Raw genomic sequence first — 15,137 nt, forward strand, 5'->3', positions numbered from 1 at the left:
TCATATTTGTTAAGGGTAATACTCAATATGATGAGATCTCAATTATTAATATCTATGCACCCAACCAGAATGCACCTCAATTTATAAGAGAAACTCTAACAGACATGAGTAACCTGATTTCCTCCAGCTACATAATCGTTGGAGATTTCAACACTCCTTTGGCAGTGTTGGATCGATCCTCCAGCAAGAAGCTGAGCAAAGAAATCTTAGATTTAAACCTAACCATCCAATATTCAGATTTAGCAGACATCTACAGAACATTTCATCCCAACAAAACTGAATACACATACTTCTCATCAGCCCACGGAACTTACTCCAAAATTGACCACATTTTAGGTCACAAGTCTAACCTCAGTAAATTGAAAGGAATAGAAATTATTCCTTGCATCTTCTCGGACCATCATGGAATAAAACTTGAATTGAGTAACAATAGGAATCTACATACTCATACAAAAACATGGAAGTTAAATAACCTTATGCTGAATGATAGCTGGGTCAGACATGAGATTAAGAAAGAAATTGCCAATTTTTTGGAACAAAACGACAATGAAGACACAAACTATCAGAAACTCTGGGACACTGCAAAGGCAGTTCTAAGAGGGAAATTTATAGCACTGCAAGCCTTCCTCAAGAGAAGGGAAAGAGAGGAAGTTAACAACTTAATGGGACATCTCAAGCAACTGGAAAAGTAAGAACATTCCAACGCCAAACCCAGTAGAAGAAAAGAAATAACCAAAATTAGAGCAGAATTAAATGAAATTGAAAACAAAAGAATAATAGAACAGATCAATAAATCAAAAAGCTGGTTTTTTGAAAAGGTCAACAAAATAGATAAACCTCTGGCCAACCTAATCAGAAAAAAAAGAGTAAAATCTCTAATATCATCAATCAGAAACAACAAAGACGAAATAACAACAGACTCATCAGAAATCCAAAAAATCCTCAATGAATATTACAAGAAACTTTATTCTCAGAAATATGAAAATCTGAAGGAAATTGACCGATACTTGGAAGCATGCCACCTTCCAAGACTTAGCCAGAATCAAGTGGAAATGTTGAACAGACCCATATCAAGTTCAGAAATAGCATCAACTATACAAAACCTCCCTAAAAAGAGAAGCCGGGGCCAGATGGTTTTACGTCAGAATTCTACCAAACCTTTAAAGAAAAATTAGTACCTATATTACTCAACCTGTTCCAAAATGTAGAAAAAGAAGGAAGACTACCCAACACGTTCTATGAAGCAAACGTCACCCTGATCCCCAAACCAGGAAAAGATCCAACAAGAAAAGAAAATTGTAGACCAATATCACTCATGAATATAGATGCAAAAATATTCAACAAGATCCTAACAAACAGAATCCAGCAACACATCAAACAAATGATAAATCATGACCAAGTCGGTTTTATCCCCGGGTCTCAAGGCTGGTTCAATATACGTAAATCTATAAATGTAATTCAGCACATAAACAAATTAAAAAACAAAGACCATATGATTCTCTCAATCAGTGCAGAAAAAGCTTTTGATAATATCCAGCATCCCTTCATGATCAGAACACTCAAGAAAATTGGCCTAGAAGGGACTTTTCTTAAACTGAGAGAGGCCATCTACAGAAGACGCACAGCCAATATAATATTGAATGCAGTTAAATTGGAATCATTTCCACTCAGATCTGGAACCAGACAAGGCTGCCCATTGTCTCCATTGCTTTTCAACATTGTAATGGAAGTTTTAGCCATCGCAATTAGGGAAGAAAAGGCGATCAAGGGTATCCATATAGGGTCAGAAGAGATCAAACTTTCGCTCTTCGCAGATGATATGATTGTGTATCTGGAAAACACTAGGGACTCTACTACAAAACTCCTAGAAGTGATCAAGGAATACAGCACCGTCTCAGGTTACAAAATCAACATCCATAAATCGGTAGCCTTTATATATACCAACAACAGTCAAGTTGAAAAAGCAGTTAAGGACTCTATCCCATTCACAGTAGTGCCAAAGAAGATGAAATATTTGGGAATTTACCTAACAAAAGACGTGAAAGATCTCTATAAAGAGAACTATGAAACTCTAAGAAAAGAAATAGCTGAAAATGTTAACAAATGGAAAAACATACCATATTCATGGCTGGGAAGAATCAACATTATCAAAATGTCCATACTACCCAAAGCAATATATAATTTCAACGCACTCCCTATTAAAGCTCCATGTTTTAAAGATCTTGAAAAAACAATACTTCATTTTATATGGAATTAGAAAAAACCTCGAATAGCCAAGACATTACTCAGAAATAAAAACAAAACAGAAGGAATTACATTCCAGACCTCAGACTTTACTACAAATCAATAGTGATCAAAACAGCATGGTACTGGCACAAAAACAGAGAAGTAGATATCTGGAACAGAATAGAGAACCAAGAGATGAATCCAGCTACTTACTGCTATTTGATCTTTGACAAGGCAATTAAAAACATTCAGTGGGAAAAAATAAAAATAAAAAACAACATTCAGTGGGGAAAAGATTCCCTATTTAACGAATGGTGCTGGGTGAACTGCCTGGCACCCTGCAGAAGACTGAAATTGTACCCACACCTTTCACCATTAACTAAGATAGACTCTCATTGGATTAAAGATTTAAACTTAAGACATGAAACTATAAAAATACTAGAGGAGAATGCAGGGAAAACCCTTGAAGAAATTGGTCTGGGTGAGTATTTCATGAGGAGAACCCCCCGGGCAATTGAAGCAGCTTCAAAAATACACTACTGGGACTTGATCAAACTAAAAAGCTTCTGCACAGCTAAGAACACAGTAAGCAGAGCAAGCAGACAGCCCTCAGAATGGGAGAAGATATTTGCAGGGTATATCTCTGACAAAGGTTTAATAACCAGAATCCACAGAGAACTCAAACGCATCAGCAAGAAAAAAACAAGGGATCCCATCGCAGGCTGGGCAAGGGATTTGAAGAGAAACTTCTCTGAAGAAGACAGGCGCACGGCCTTCAGACATATCAAAAAATGCTCATCATCTTTAATCATCAGAGAAATGCAAATCAAAACTACTTTGAGATATTATCTAACTCCAGTGAGAGTAGCCTATATCACAAAATCTCAAGACCAGAGATGTTGGCGTGGATGTGGAGAAAAGGGAATACTTCTGCACTGCTGGTGGGAATGCAAATTAACACATTCCTTTTGGAAAGAGATACGGAGAACACTCAAAGATCTAAAAATATATCTGCCATTCGATCCTGTAATTCCTCTGCTGGGCATATACCCAGAAGACCAAAAATCACAACATAACAAAAGATATTTGTACCAGAATGTTTATTGCAGCCCAATTCATAATTGCTAAGTCATAGAAAAAGCCCAAGTGCCCATTGATCCATGAATGGATTAATAAATTGTGGTATATGTACACCATGGAATATTATGCAGCCTTAAAGGAAGATGGAGACTTTACCTCTTTCATGTTTACATGGATGGAGCTGGAACTTATTCTTCTTAGTAAAGTATCTCAAGAATGGAAGAAAAAGTACCCAATGTACTCAGCCCTACTATGATACTCATTTGGGGCTCTCACATGAAAGCTATAACTCAGTTACAACCTAACAATAGGGGGAAGTGGGAAAGGGAGGGGGGCGTGGTGTGTAGAGGGAGGAGGATCGGTGGGATCACACCTGTGGTGCATCTTACAGGGGTATTTGCGAAACTTGGTAAATGTAGAATGTAAATGTTTTGGCATAGTAACTGAGATAATGCCAGGAAGGCTATGTTAACCATTTGATGAAAATGTGTCAAATGGTCTATGAAGCGAGTGTATGATGCCCCATGATCATATCAATGTATACAGTTATGATTTAATAAAAAAAAAAAAAGAAAATAATACGGCAGTAAAAACCACTGTTTCAAGCTATTCAGAGAAAACTCAGAGGCAAACCAATGTTGAGGCTAAGGGTAAGTGTCCCCTTTGTCCTCTGAATATGCACTGAAGATCACTGAGAAAAGCTATATCAAGAGGAGCAGAGGTGTGTAGATTCATTTAATCACAGTTTTAGTGACACAGGAGCCTTGAGAATGTTTCCCCAAAGTTACAGGGGAAATTACCCATTTCTGTGCTTAAGCTCCACCAAGTTTAGATAGCCATGTAGAAACATTGTAATTATTGAACAAAAAGGGTCTGATTGAATGATGATGCCTGAGTGAGGAGGCCCAATAAGTCCTGTCTGTCTGGACCTTTTTCTCCTCTCCGAGCATCCATTCTTCTCTTCTGGGTACTTGGCAGGGTCCTCTTTGAAATGGAGGTCTTGATACCTATGGAGTAGGTCAGGTAACTTACTTGTAGCCTGTTTTTCCCTAGAAAGATGGGGAGAAATTCAAGAAATATTTTTAGGTTTTATGGCCGGCTTTTGGGAAAGGGGGTTTTGGTTTCTATGTTCTATCTTTAGGAAAGGGATTCTAGTTTCTATGGCTAGTTCCAGGGGAGAACGGGGCTGAGAAACAGGAAAAAAGGAGAGGGTCACAGATAAACATCCGCTTCTGAGACTTTCATTTTGGGGTACTGTTTACTGAGTACCAAAACAAACACAGGAAGGCACAAGAGAGTAGCCCCAGATGGGAGACAACTTTGCAGAGAAACAACCCAGGAGATTTTACAAAGGGACCCTAGTGAGTTCATTGATGAAAGTACCCAAAGCTGGTGAAAGGAACCTTCTGAAAAATTAGAGACAGCAGAGCCCCAGGTGCACAAATGGCCAGAAGTAGTGTCTGTTCCCACCTGAAAGACTCGAATCTCTCAAAATTCATGAGGCCAGGTGGAGCTTACGCAGGAAATTCTTGCCTCAGTACCAGAGAAGATTTAATCCTAAACTAAACACTGGTATAATCTTAAACCAGGAACCTTAAAAATAAGTAATAAAAGGAGTATAGTATCTCCAAGTAACTTAACTACATCTGGGAAGGACACTGACAAATAGTGATAGGAATACAGAAATATTAGCCCTAATGTGTAACAGTGATAATTTATGTAATCCAATCAGAAATGATCAGACATGTAAAGACACCAATGAGTATGTTCCATGAATAGGAAAAAAAAAACTAGTTAATTAAAACTCATCTGGGACAGACATGTATGTCACAAATGACATTAAAACTTTATTCCATATGTTCAAAATTTTTGTGGAAACATAAAATGTAACAAGATCCAAATATAATGTCTGGGCATGAAACTACCATATCTGGGATGAATTATGCACAACATTAAATTAACAACAGTTTAAAAATTGTAAAAAGAAAAGATTCACAAATCTAAAGACATAATAATAGATAAATAAAACACAGAATACAAAATAAAGAAAAGAGAAACAGTGAGCTATACAACAACTTTATAAATGTTAAAACACACATAATTGAAGTCCCCAAACGGAAGCCAGGAAAATACGTGAAGACGGTTTCTCAGATGTGAAGGTCGTATGAATCCACAAATCCAAGATAGTCAACAAACCCTCAGCACAATGATCTTGAATAAAATGAAATCAAAGCACATCATAATTAAATCATTCAATACCAATGATAAAGGAAAAATCTTAAAAGCAGGCAGAGAAAAAGATACATTAAACAAAGGGAAGAAAAAGTTGAGATAGTAGATTACTCATTAAAAACAAGAGAAAAAACAGAACCTTTTAGGGTACTAAAAGGAAAAAAAAAGACTGCACAGAATTCAATATCAAATAAAACTATCCTTAAAAAAGGAGGTCGGAATAAAGAATTCTGTGGATCTATCTAAGCAAATCTGAAAGAATTGCTTCCACAGACACATGGTAAAGAACTTTATATATAAAGTTAGTTCTTCAGGAGGAAAGAAGCTGCGGGGAGATGGAGATCTGGATCTAAATAAAGGAACAGTGTGTTCAAGAGTTGTGATATGAGCAAACCGTGAAGCAGGACCCAGCCTCAACATCACATGAACAACAATGGACCAGGCCAGAGATTAAAATTAGAAGTGACGATAGGACCTCTAGAAGAAATCGCAAAGAGGACCTTCTCCAAAATTTATGCAATAGACCTGCATTACCTTTTAATTGGTTACTTTTATCCTTAGGAGTAAATGATTACAAAACATCCTAACAGATGCTTGCCACAATTCAAAAGTCTGCAGCCTGGCATCTGGGCACCGTGAGTCTGGGGAGATAGGAGTCCAGGCATCTCTGGCTGGTGGGAACTGCCTATCACCACTCCTGTGAGGATACAGGGAGTCAGCGAGAGACTTCTGGACCCCAAGAGGAGGACTAAAACAGTGGAAAAACAGCAAGTGGACGCGTGTGTTCAATCCGTCTAAACCCGCCCACAACTGTAAGTTCAGTAGCAGCGAGAATGCAAACAAGAAAGGCCTTACCTGTGAACTATTTGGTGTCTTTGGACTTGGCACTCAGCTGAACTGCCTTGGGGAGAGCCTGAGCGGGAGTGCGGAGAACTTTGGCCGTTGTCTGGGGCCCCAGTCTGAGCCGCTGAGCCAGACAGAGCAAATAGTGTTTGGCTGTGGGTCAAGGGAGCCATTGTGAGTGATCTGCCCCGGCAAGCTCCGCCCTCAGGGTCGCAGAGCTAGAATCGAGTGGGAGCTGGTAACCCAGTGACCAAGTAGCCTAAGGGTGGGGTCTGAGCCGCCTTGCAGCCCTAACCCTCAGGGGCAGAGTGAGACCGGTTTTGGCACACTGGGTGAGTGGATAGCCACTTCAGCAGTGATTCCAGCAACAAGCACTTTCCTGGGAAAGCTTATGCTCAGCAAGTGTACAAGTTTTTGGTTGTGATTTTTTTGTTTTGTTTTTTTCGGTTTTGTTGTTTTTCTTTTTTGTTTATTTTGATGTTGTTGATGTTGTTTTCTTTTTTAATTTCAACCTTTTCAATACAGATCCTTTTTCTTTCTCAATTTTTCCAATTTAATTATAATTTCCCATTGCTGCCTTTTTCAATAACTAGAACTTCATTTTTGCTAGTATTTCTACCGCTATTATTGGTTTTTCACCAAATTTTATCCCGTAAAGTTTTCTGTTTGCTTGTTTTGGTTTCATAATATTCCTTTTAACCACCCGCTCTCCTTTCTCTATTTTTCTTATCACTCGGTCCTCCTTTCTTTCATCCCTTTTTTGCTCTTCATCCTTCTCACCCTTCTGGTCCTGTAACCCTTAGTCCAAAGGCATGAGAACTTAAAGAGCAAGAGGAAGTGAAAGGAAAATTAGGGCAAGGAAACAGATAAAAGAAATCACTCATGAGGAAGAATCAGCAGAAAACTCCACGCAACATGAAGAACCAGTCCAGAACAACCCCGCCAAGGGACCATCAGGTACCTACTGCAGATGATTCCATCTATAAAGAAATGCTAAGAATGACAGAAAGGGAATTTAGAATACACATGTTGAAAACAATGAAAGAAATGATGGAAACAATGAAGGAAACTGCAAATAAAGTGGAAAATAACCAAAAGGAAATCCAAAAACAGAATCAAAGAAGAGATGAACGACATGAAGAATATAAAAAGGATATAGCAGAGCTGAAGGAACTGAAACAGTGAATTAGGGAACTTAAAGATGCAATGGAAAGTATCAGCAACAGCTTAGACCATGCAGAAGAAAGAATTTCAGACATAGAAGACAAAGTTCTTGAGATAACTCAGATAGTAAAAGAGGCAGAAAAGAAGAGAGAGAAAGCAGAACATTCACTGTCAGAATTATGGGACTTTATGAAGCGTTCCAACATACGAGTTATAGGAATCCCAGAAGCGGAAGAAGAATGCCCCAGAGGAATGGAAGCCATACAAGGGAATATTATAAAAGAAAATTTCGCAAAGATCACCAAAGATTCTGACACACTGCTTTCAGAGGGATATCGGACCCCAGGTCACCTCAACTGTAACCGAGCTTCTCCAAGACACATTGTGATGAACCTGTCCAAAGTCAAGACAAAAGAAAAGATTCTGCAAGCTGCTAGGGCCCCAGTCTGAGCCGCTGAGCCAGACGGAGCTAATAGTCTTTGGCGGTGGGTCACACGGAACCATTGTCAGTGATCTGCCCCGGCAAGCTCCGCCCTCAGGGTCGCAGAGCTAGAAACGTGTGGGAGCTTGTAACCCAGCAACCAAGTAGCCTAAGGGTGGGGTCTGAGCCGCCTTGCAGCCCTAACCCTCAGGGGCAGAGTGAGACCGGTTTTGGCACACTGGGTAAGCGGATAGCCACTTCAGCAGTGATTCCAGCGAGAAAGCTGGGAAAGCTTCTGCTCAGCAAGTTTACAACTTCAAAGTGCCTTTTAAGTGGGCTGAAGAGAGATTTAGGGTGTGTACCTGCTGGGGGTTGAGAAATCAGCAGCCTCCAGTCGTATCAGAACTGTGACTAACATCTCATACCCCAGAAGACCACATGTTGCCAGGACAATATTCAATAACATATAGAAACTGCTTTGTTTTTGGTTGTGTATTTTTTTTTCTGTTTATTTTGACGTTGTTGATGTTCTTTTGTTTTTTTTTTTTTTAATTTCAATCTTTTCCATACAGATCCCTTTTTCTTTCTCAACTTTTCTAGTTTAATTATAATTTCCCATTGCTGCCTTTTTTAATAATTAAAACTTCATTTTTGCTAGTGTTTCTACCACTATCATTTGGTTTTTCACCCAATTGTATCCCCATAAAGTTTTCTGTTTGCTTGTTTTGGTTTGATTTATAGCATTTTTGTCTTTCCTCTCTACTTGGTGGAGGTGGGGTACTGTGTCTGATCAGGTTAGGAAAGTGCTGCTGACCTCAAGGGAACCACCCAACAGGGCACTCCCAGAAGGTGGGGTTTTTTAAGGTTGTGTCAAAGTACCCTACTGTACACCTATATTGCCTTGTCTCCCTCTTTCTGTACCTCTCTTCTTTTTGTCAATATTCCTTATCGCCACCCCCTCTCCTTTCTCTATCTTTCTTTTTTTCTAATCACTCGGTGCTCCTTTCTTTCATCCCTTTTTTGCTCCTCAACCTTCTCACCCTTCTGGTCCTGTAACCCTTAGTGCACAGGCACAAGAACTTAAAGAGCAAGAGGAAGTGAAAGGAAAATTAGGGCAAGGAAACAGATAAAAGAAATCACTCATGAGGAAGAATCAGCAGAAAACTCCACGCAACATGAAGAACCAGTCCAGAACAACCCCGCCAAGGGACCATCAGGTAGCTACTGCAGAGGATTCCACGTATACAGAAATGTTAGGAATGACAGAAAGGGAATTTAGAATACACATGTTGAAAACAATGAAATAAATGATGGAAACAATGAAGGAAACTGCTAATAAAGTGGAAAATAACCAAAAGGAAATCCAAAAAACAGAATCAAAGAAGAGATGAACGATATGAAGAATATAAAAAGGATATAGCAGAGCTGAAGGAAATGAAACAGTCAATCAGGGAACTTAAAGATGCAATGGAAAGTATCAGCAACAGGTTAGACCATGCAGAAAAAAAGAATTTCACAGGTAGAAGACAAAGTTTTTGAGATAACTCAGACAGTAAAAAAGGCAGAAAAGAAGAGAGAGAAAGCAGAATGTTCGCTGTCAGAATTATGGGACTTTATGAAGCGTTCCAACATACGAGTTATAGGAATTCCAGAAGGGGAAGAAGAATGCCCCAGAGGAATGGAAGCCATACTAGAGAATATTATAAAAGAAAATTTCCCAAATATCACCAAAGATTCTGACACACTGCTTTCAGAGGGCTATCGGACCCCAGGTCGCCTCAATTCTAACCGAGCTTCTCCAAGACACATAGTGATGAACCTGTCCACAGTCAAGACAAAAGAAATGATTCTGCAAGCTGCTAGGAGTAAGCGCCAGTTGACCTACAGGGGCAAATCCATCAGAGTGACCGCAGACTTCTCTAATGAAACTTTCCAAGCAAGAAGACAATGGTCATCTATCTTTAATCTACTTAAACAGAACAATTTTTCAGCCCAGAATTCTGTACCCTGCTAAGCTAAGCTTCAAAATTGACGGAGAAATCAAATCATTTACGGATATACAAACATTGAGGAAATTCACCACAACAAGACCAGCTCTACAGGAAATACTTCAACCTGTTCTGCACACTGACCACCACAATGGATCAGCAGCAAAGTAAGAACTCAGAAATTAAATGACAGAACCTAACCTCCACACTGATGCAAAAGATAAAACTAAGCAATGGACTCTCACCAAATAAGATGAATAGAATACTACCACACTTATCAATTATCTCAATAAATGTTAATGGCTTGAATTCCCCACTGAAGAGACATAGATTGGCTGACTGGATTAAAAAACACAAGCCATCCATTTGCTGTCTGCAAGAAACACACCTGGCTTCAAAAGACAAATTAAAGCTCCGAGTCAAGGGTTGGAAGACAATTTTTCAGGCAAATGGAACTCAGAAGAAAAGAGGAGTTGCAATCTTATTTTCAGATTCATGTGGATTTAAAGCAACTAAAGTCAAAAAAGACAAAGATGGTCACTTTATATTGGTCAAGGGAAAACTATAACAAGAAGACATTTCAATTCTAAATATTTATGCACCCAATTTAAATGCTCCCAGATTCTTGAAGCAGACCTTACTCAGTCTGAGCAATATGATATCTGATAATACCATCATAACAGGGGACTTTAACACACCTCTTACAGAGCTGGACAGATCCTCTAAACAGAAATTAAACAAAGATATAAGAGATTTAAATGAGACCTTAGACCAACTATGCTTGATAGACGCGTATAGAACACTCCACCCCAAAGACAAAGAATATACACTCTTCTCATCAACCCATGGAACATTCTCCAAAATTGATCATATCTTGGGACACAAAACAAATATCAACAGAATCAAAAGAATTGAAATTTTACCTTGTATCTTCTCACACCATAAGGCACTAAAGGTGGAACTCAACTCTAACAAAAATGCTCGACCCCACCCAAAGGCATGGAAATTAAACAATCTTCTGTTGAATAACAGATGGGTGAAGGAAGAAATAAAACAGGAAATCATTATACTTCCTTGAGCATAACAACAATGAAGACACAAGCTACCAAAACCTGTGGGATACTGCAAAAGCAGTTTTGAGAGGAAAATTCATCGCTTTAGATGCCTACATTCGAAAAACAGAAAGAGAGCACATCAACAATCTCACAAGAGATCTTAGGGAATTGGAAAAAGAAGAACAATCTAAGCCTAAACTCAGTAGAAGAAAAGAAATATCCAAAATCAAATCAGAGATCAATGAAATTGAAAACAAAAGAATCATTCAGAAAATTAATGAAACAAGGAGTTGGTTTTTTGAAAAAATAAATAAAATAGATAAACCATTGGCCAGACTAACTAGAAATAGAAAAGTAAAATCTCTAGTAACCTCAATGAGAAACGATAAAGGGGAAATAACAACTGATCCCACAGAGATACAAGAGATCATCTCTGAATACTACCAGAAACTCTATGCCCAGAAAGTTGACAATGTGAAGGAAATGGATCAATATTTGGAATCACACCCTCTCCCTAGACTTAGCCAGGAAGAAATAGACCTCCTGAACAGACGAATTTCAAGCACTGAGATCAAAGAAACAATAAAAAAGCTTCCAACTAAAAAATGCCCTGGTCCAGATGGCTTCACTCCAGAATTCTATCAAACCTTCAAGGAAGAGCTTATTCCTGCACTGCAGAAATTATTCCAAAAAACTGAGGAAGAAGGAATCTTCCCCAACACATTCTATGAAGCAAACATCGCCCTGATACTAAAACCAGGAAAAGACCCAAACAAAAAGGAGAACTTCAGACCAATCTCACTCATGAATATAGATGCAAAAATTCTCAACAAAATCCTAGCCAATAGATTACAGCTTATCATCAAAAAAGTCATTCATCATGATCAGGTAGGCTTCATCCCAGGGATGCAAGGCCGGTTTAACACACACAAGTCCATAAACGTTATCCACCATATTAACAGAGGCAAAAATAAAGATCACATGATCCTCTCAATAGATGCAGAAAAAGCATTTGATAAAATCCAGCATCCTTTTCTAATTAGAACACTGAAGAGTATAGGCATAGCTAGCACATTTCTAAAACTGATTGAAGCTATCTATAAAAAACCCACAGCCAATATTTTACTGAATGGAGTAAAACTCAAAGCTTTTCCTCTTAGAACTGGAACCAGACAAGGTTGTCCTCTGTCACCTTTACTATTCAACATAGAGCTGGAAGTTCTAGCCAATACAATTAGGCAAGACAAGGAAATAAAGGGAATCCAAATGGGATCAGAGGAGGTCAAACTCTCCCTCTTTGCTGACGACATGATCTTATACTTAGAGAACCCCAAAGACTCAACCACAAGACTCCTAGAAGTCATCAAAAAATACAGTAATGTTTCAGGATATAAAATCAATGTCCACAAGTCAGTAGCCTTTGTGTACACCAATAACAGGCAAGATGAGAAGCTAATTAAGGACACAACTCCCTTCACCATAGTTTCAAAGAAAATGAAATACCTAGGAATATACCTAACGAAGGAGGTGAAGGACCTCTATAAAGAAAACTATGAAATCCTCAGAAAGGAAATAGCAGAGGATATTAACAAATGGAAGAACATACCAAGCTCATGGATGGGAAGAATCAACATTGTTAAAATGTCTATACTTCCCAAAGCAATCTACCTATTCAATGCCATTCCTATCAAAATACCAACATCGTACTTTCAAGATTTGGAGAAAATGATTCTGCGTTTTGTATGGAACCGGAAAAAACCCCGTATAGCTAAGGCAGTTCTTAGTAACAAAAATAAAGCTGGGGGCATCAGCATACCAGATTTTAGTCTGTACTACAAAGCCATAGTGCTCAAGACAGCATGGTACTGGCACAAAAACATAGACTTAGACACTTGGAATCGAATTGAACACCAAGAAATGAAACTAACATCTTACAACCACCTAATCTTCGATAAACCAAACAAGAACATACCTTGGGGGAAAGACTCCCTATTCAATAAATGGTGTTGGGAGAACTGGATGTCTACATGTAAAAGACTGAAACTGGACCCACACCTTTCCCCACTCACAAAAATTGACTCAAGATGGATAAAGGACTTATATTTAAGGCATGAAACAATAAAAATCCTCCAAGAAAGCATAGGAAAAACACTGGAAGATATTGGCCTGGGGGAAGACTTCATGAAGAAGACTGCCATGGCAATTGCAACAACAACAAAAGTAAACAAATTGGACTTCATTAAACTGAAAAGCTTCTGTACAGCTAAGGAGACAATAACCAAAGCAAAGAGACAACCCACACAATGGGAAAGGATATTTGCATATTTTCAATCGGGCAAAAGCTTGATAACCAGGATCTATAGAGAACTCAAAATAATCCACATGAAAAAAGCCAACAATCCCGTATATCAATGGGCAAGAGACATGAATAGAACTTTCTCTAAAGACGACTGACTAATGGCTAACAAACACATGAAAAAATGTTCATCATCTCTATGTATTAGATAAATGCAAATCAAAACATCCCTGAGATATCATCTAACCCCAGTGAGAACGGCCCACATCACAAAATCTCAAAACTACAGATGCTGGCGTGGATGTGGAGAGAAGGGAACACTTTTACACTGCTGGTGGGACTGCAAACTTGTGCAACCTTTCTGGAAGGAAGTATGGAGAAACCTCAAAGCACTCAACTTAGACCTCCCATTCAATCCTGCAATCCCATTACTGAGCATCTACCCAGAAGGAAAAAAATCCTTTTATCATAAGGATACTTGTACTAGACTGTTCATTGCAGCTCAATTTACAATCGCCAAAATGTGGAAAGAGCCTAAATGCCCACCAACCCAGGAATGGATTAACAAGCTGTGGTATATGTATACCATGGAATACTATTCAGCCATTAAAAAAAATGGAGACTTTACATCCTTCATATTAACCTGGATGGAAGTGGAAGACATTATTCTTAGTAAAGCATCACAAGAATGGAGAAGCATGAATCCTATGTACTCAATCTTGATATGAGGACAATTAATGACAATTAAGGTTATGGGGGGGGAAGCAGAAAGAGGGATGGAGGGAGGGGGGTGGGGCCTTTGTGTGTGTCACACTTTATGGGGGCAAGACATGATTGCAAGTGGGACTTTACCTAACAATTGCAATCAGTGTAACTGGCTTATTGTACCCTCAATGAATCCCCAACAATAAAAAAAAAAAAAAAAAAGAAATCGCAAAGAGATCCCCCAAAGGGGAATACGCAAAACTTAACCAAGTTTTTGAAACTTAGCAAAGTTTTCTTGAACATGACACAAAACAAAAACAAAAAAGACAATGTTTTTTAAGTGTTCTGCAAAAGACGTTGTTAAGAAAATCATATATAGACACTAATAACAGTATTTGCAAATCACATATCTATAAAAGGACTTTTGTGTACAAGGAGAAACCTCTTAAAACTCCTAATAAAAAGGCACAAAAACCTGCTGGTGGGAGGAGGTAAGGGCTTTGAGGTAGGATTTCCTCTTTCAGTTCTAACATATAAGGAGCTTCCTGGGAGTCATTACTCACATTCCTACGAGAAAAAGCTCTACAAAGTGAAAATCAATTATTTGGACTCTTCCAAGAACCAAGTTTGCAGGGGCAACAACCAACTTGAAATCCAGAGAAACACATGCATCCTCACAGTTGCAGCTTTCTGAGAAGTAGAGGCCACCAGAGCCCTAACTGGTAAGAGCACTAACATGGTGATTTTATTCTCCCCTTATAGATCTCAAGAGGGTCTCTAGACTGTGCTGAGTATGTGACATCTTGAGAAAAGGAAGGAGTTGACTGTAACAGCCCAAGCTCTGAACAGTCCAGTATCTCCCCCATGCAGACTGTCTTCCAACACTTTAGCCCAGTGTGTCCTGTGACCCAAGTAGTCAACACAAAGCCAGCTGTCTTTTAGGGTCCCTCATCTGTCGTGCAACTGGGGCTCCAGCAGCTGAGACTCCGTCTATCCTGGGCAGCAATCTGAGCCTTGAGAGACCAGCTCACAATGAATCTCCAGATTCTCTTGTCCTTGGCTGCCTATATATAAAAAATCCATTTCATGTACCTGGCTGCATGTGAGCGTGCTCTGTCTCACCACCC

Source organism: Nycticebus coucang, chromosome 5 (genome assembly GCF_027406575.1).
Source record: "Nycticebus coucang isolate mNycCou1 chromosome 5, mNycCou1.pri, whole genome shotgun sequence".
NCBI lineage: Eukaryota > Metazoa > Chordata > Mammalia > Primates > Lorisidae > Nycticebus > Nycticebus coucang.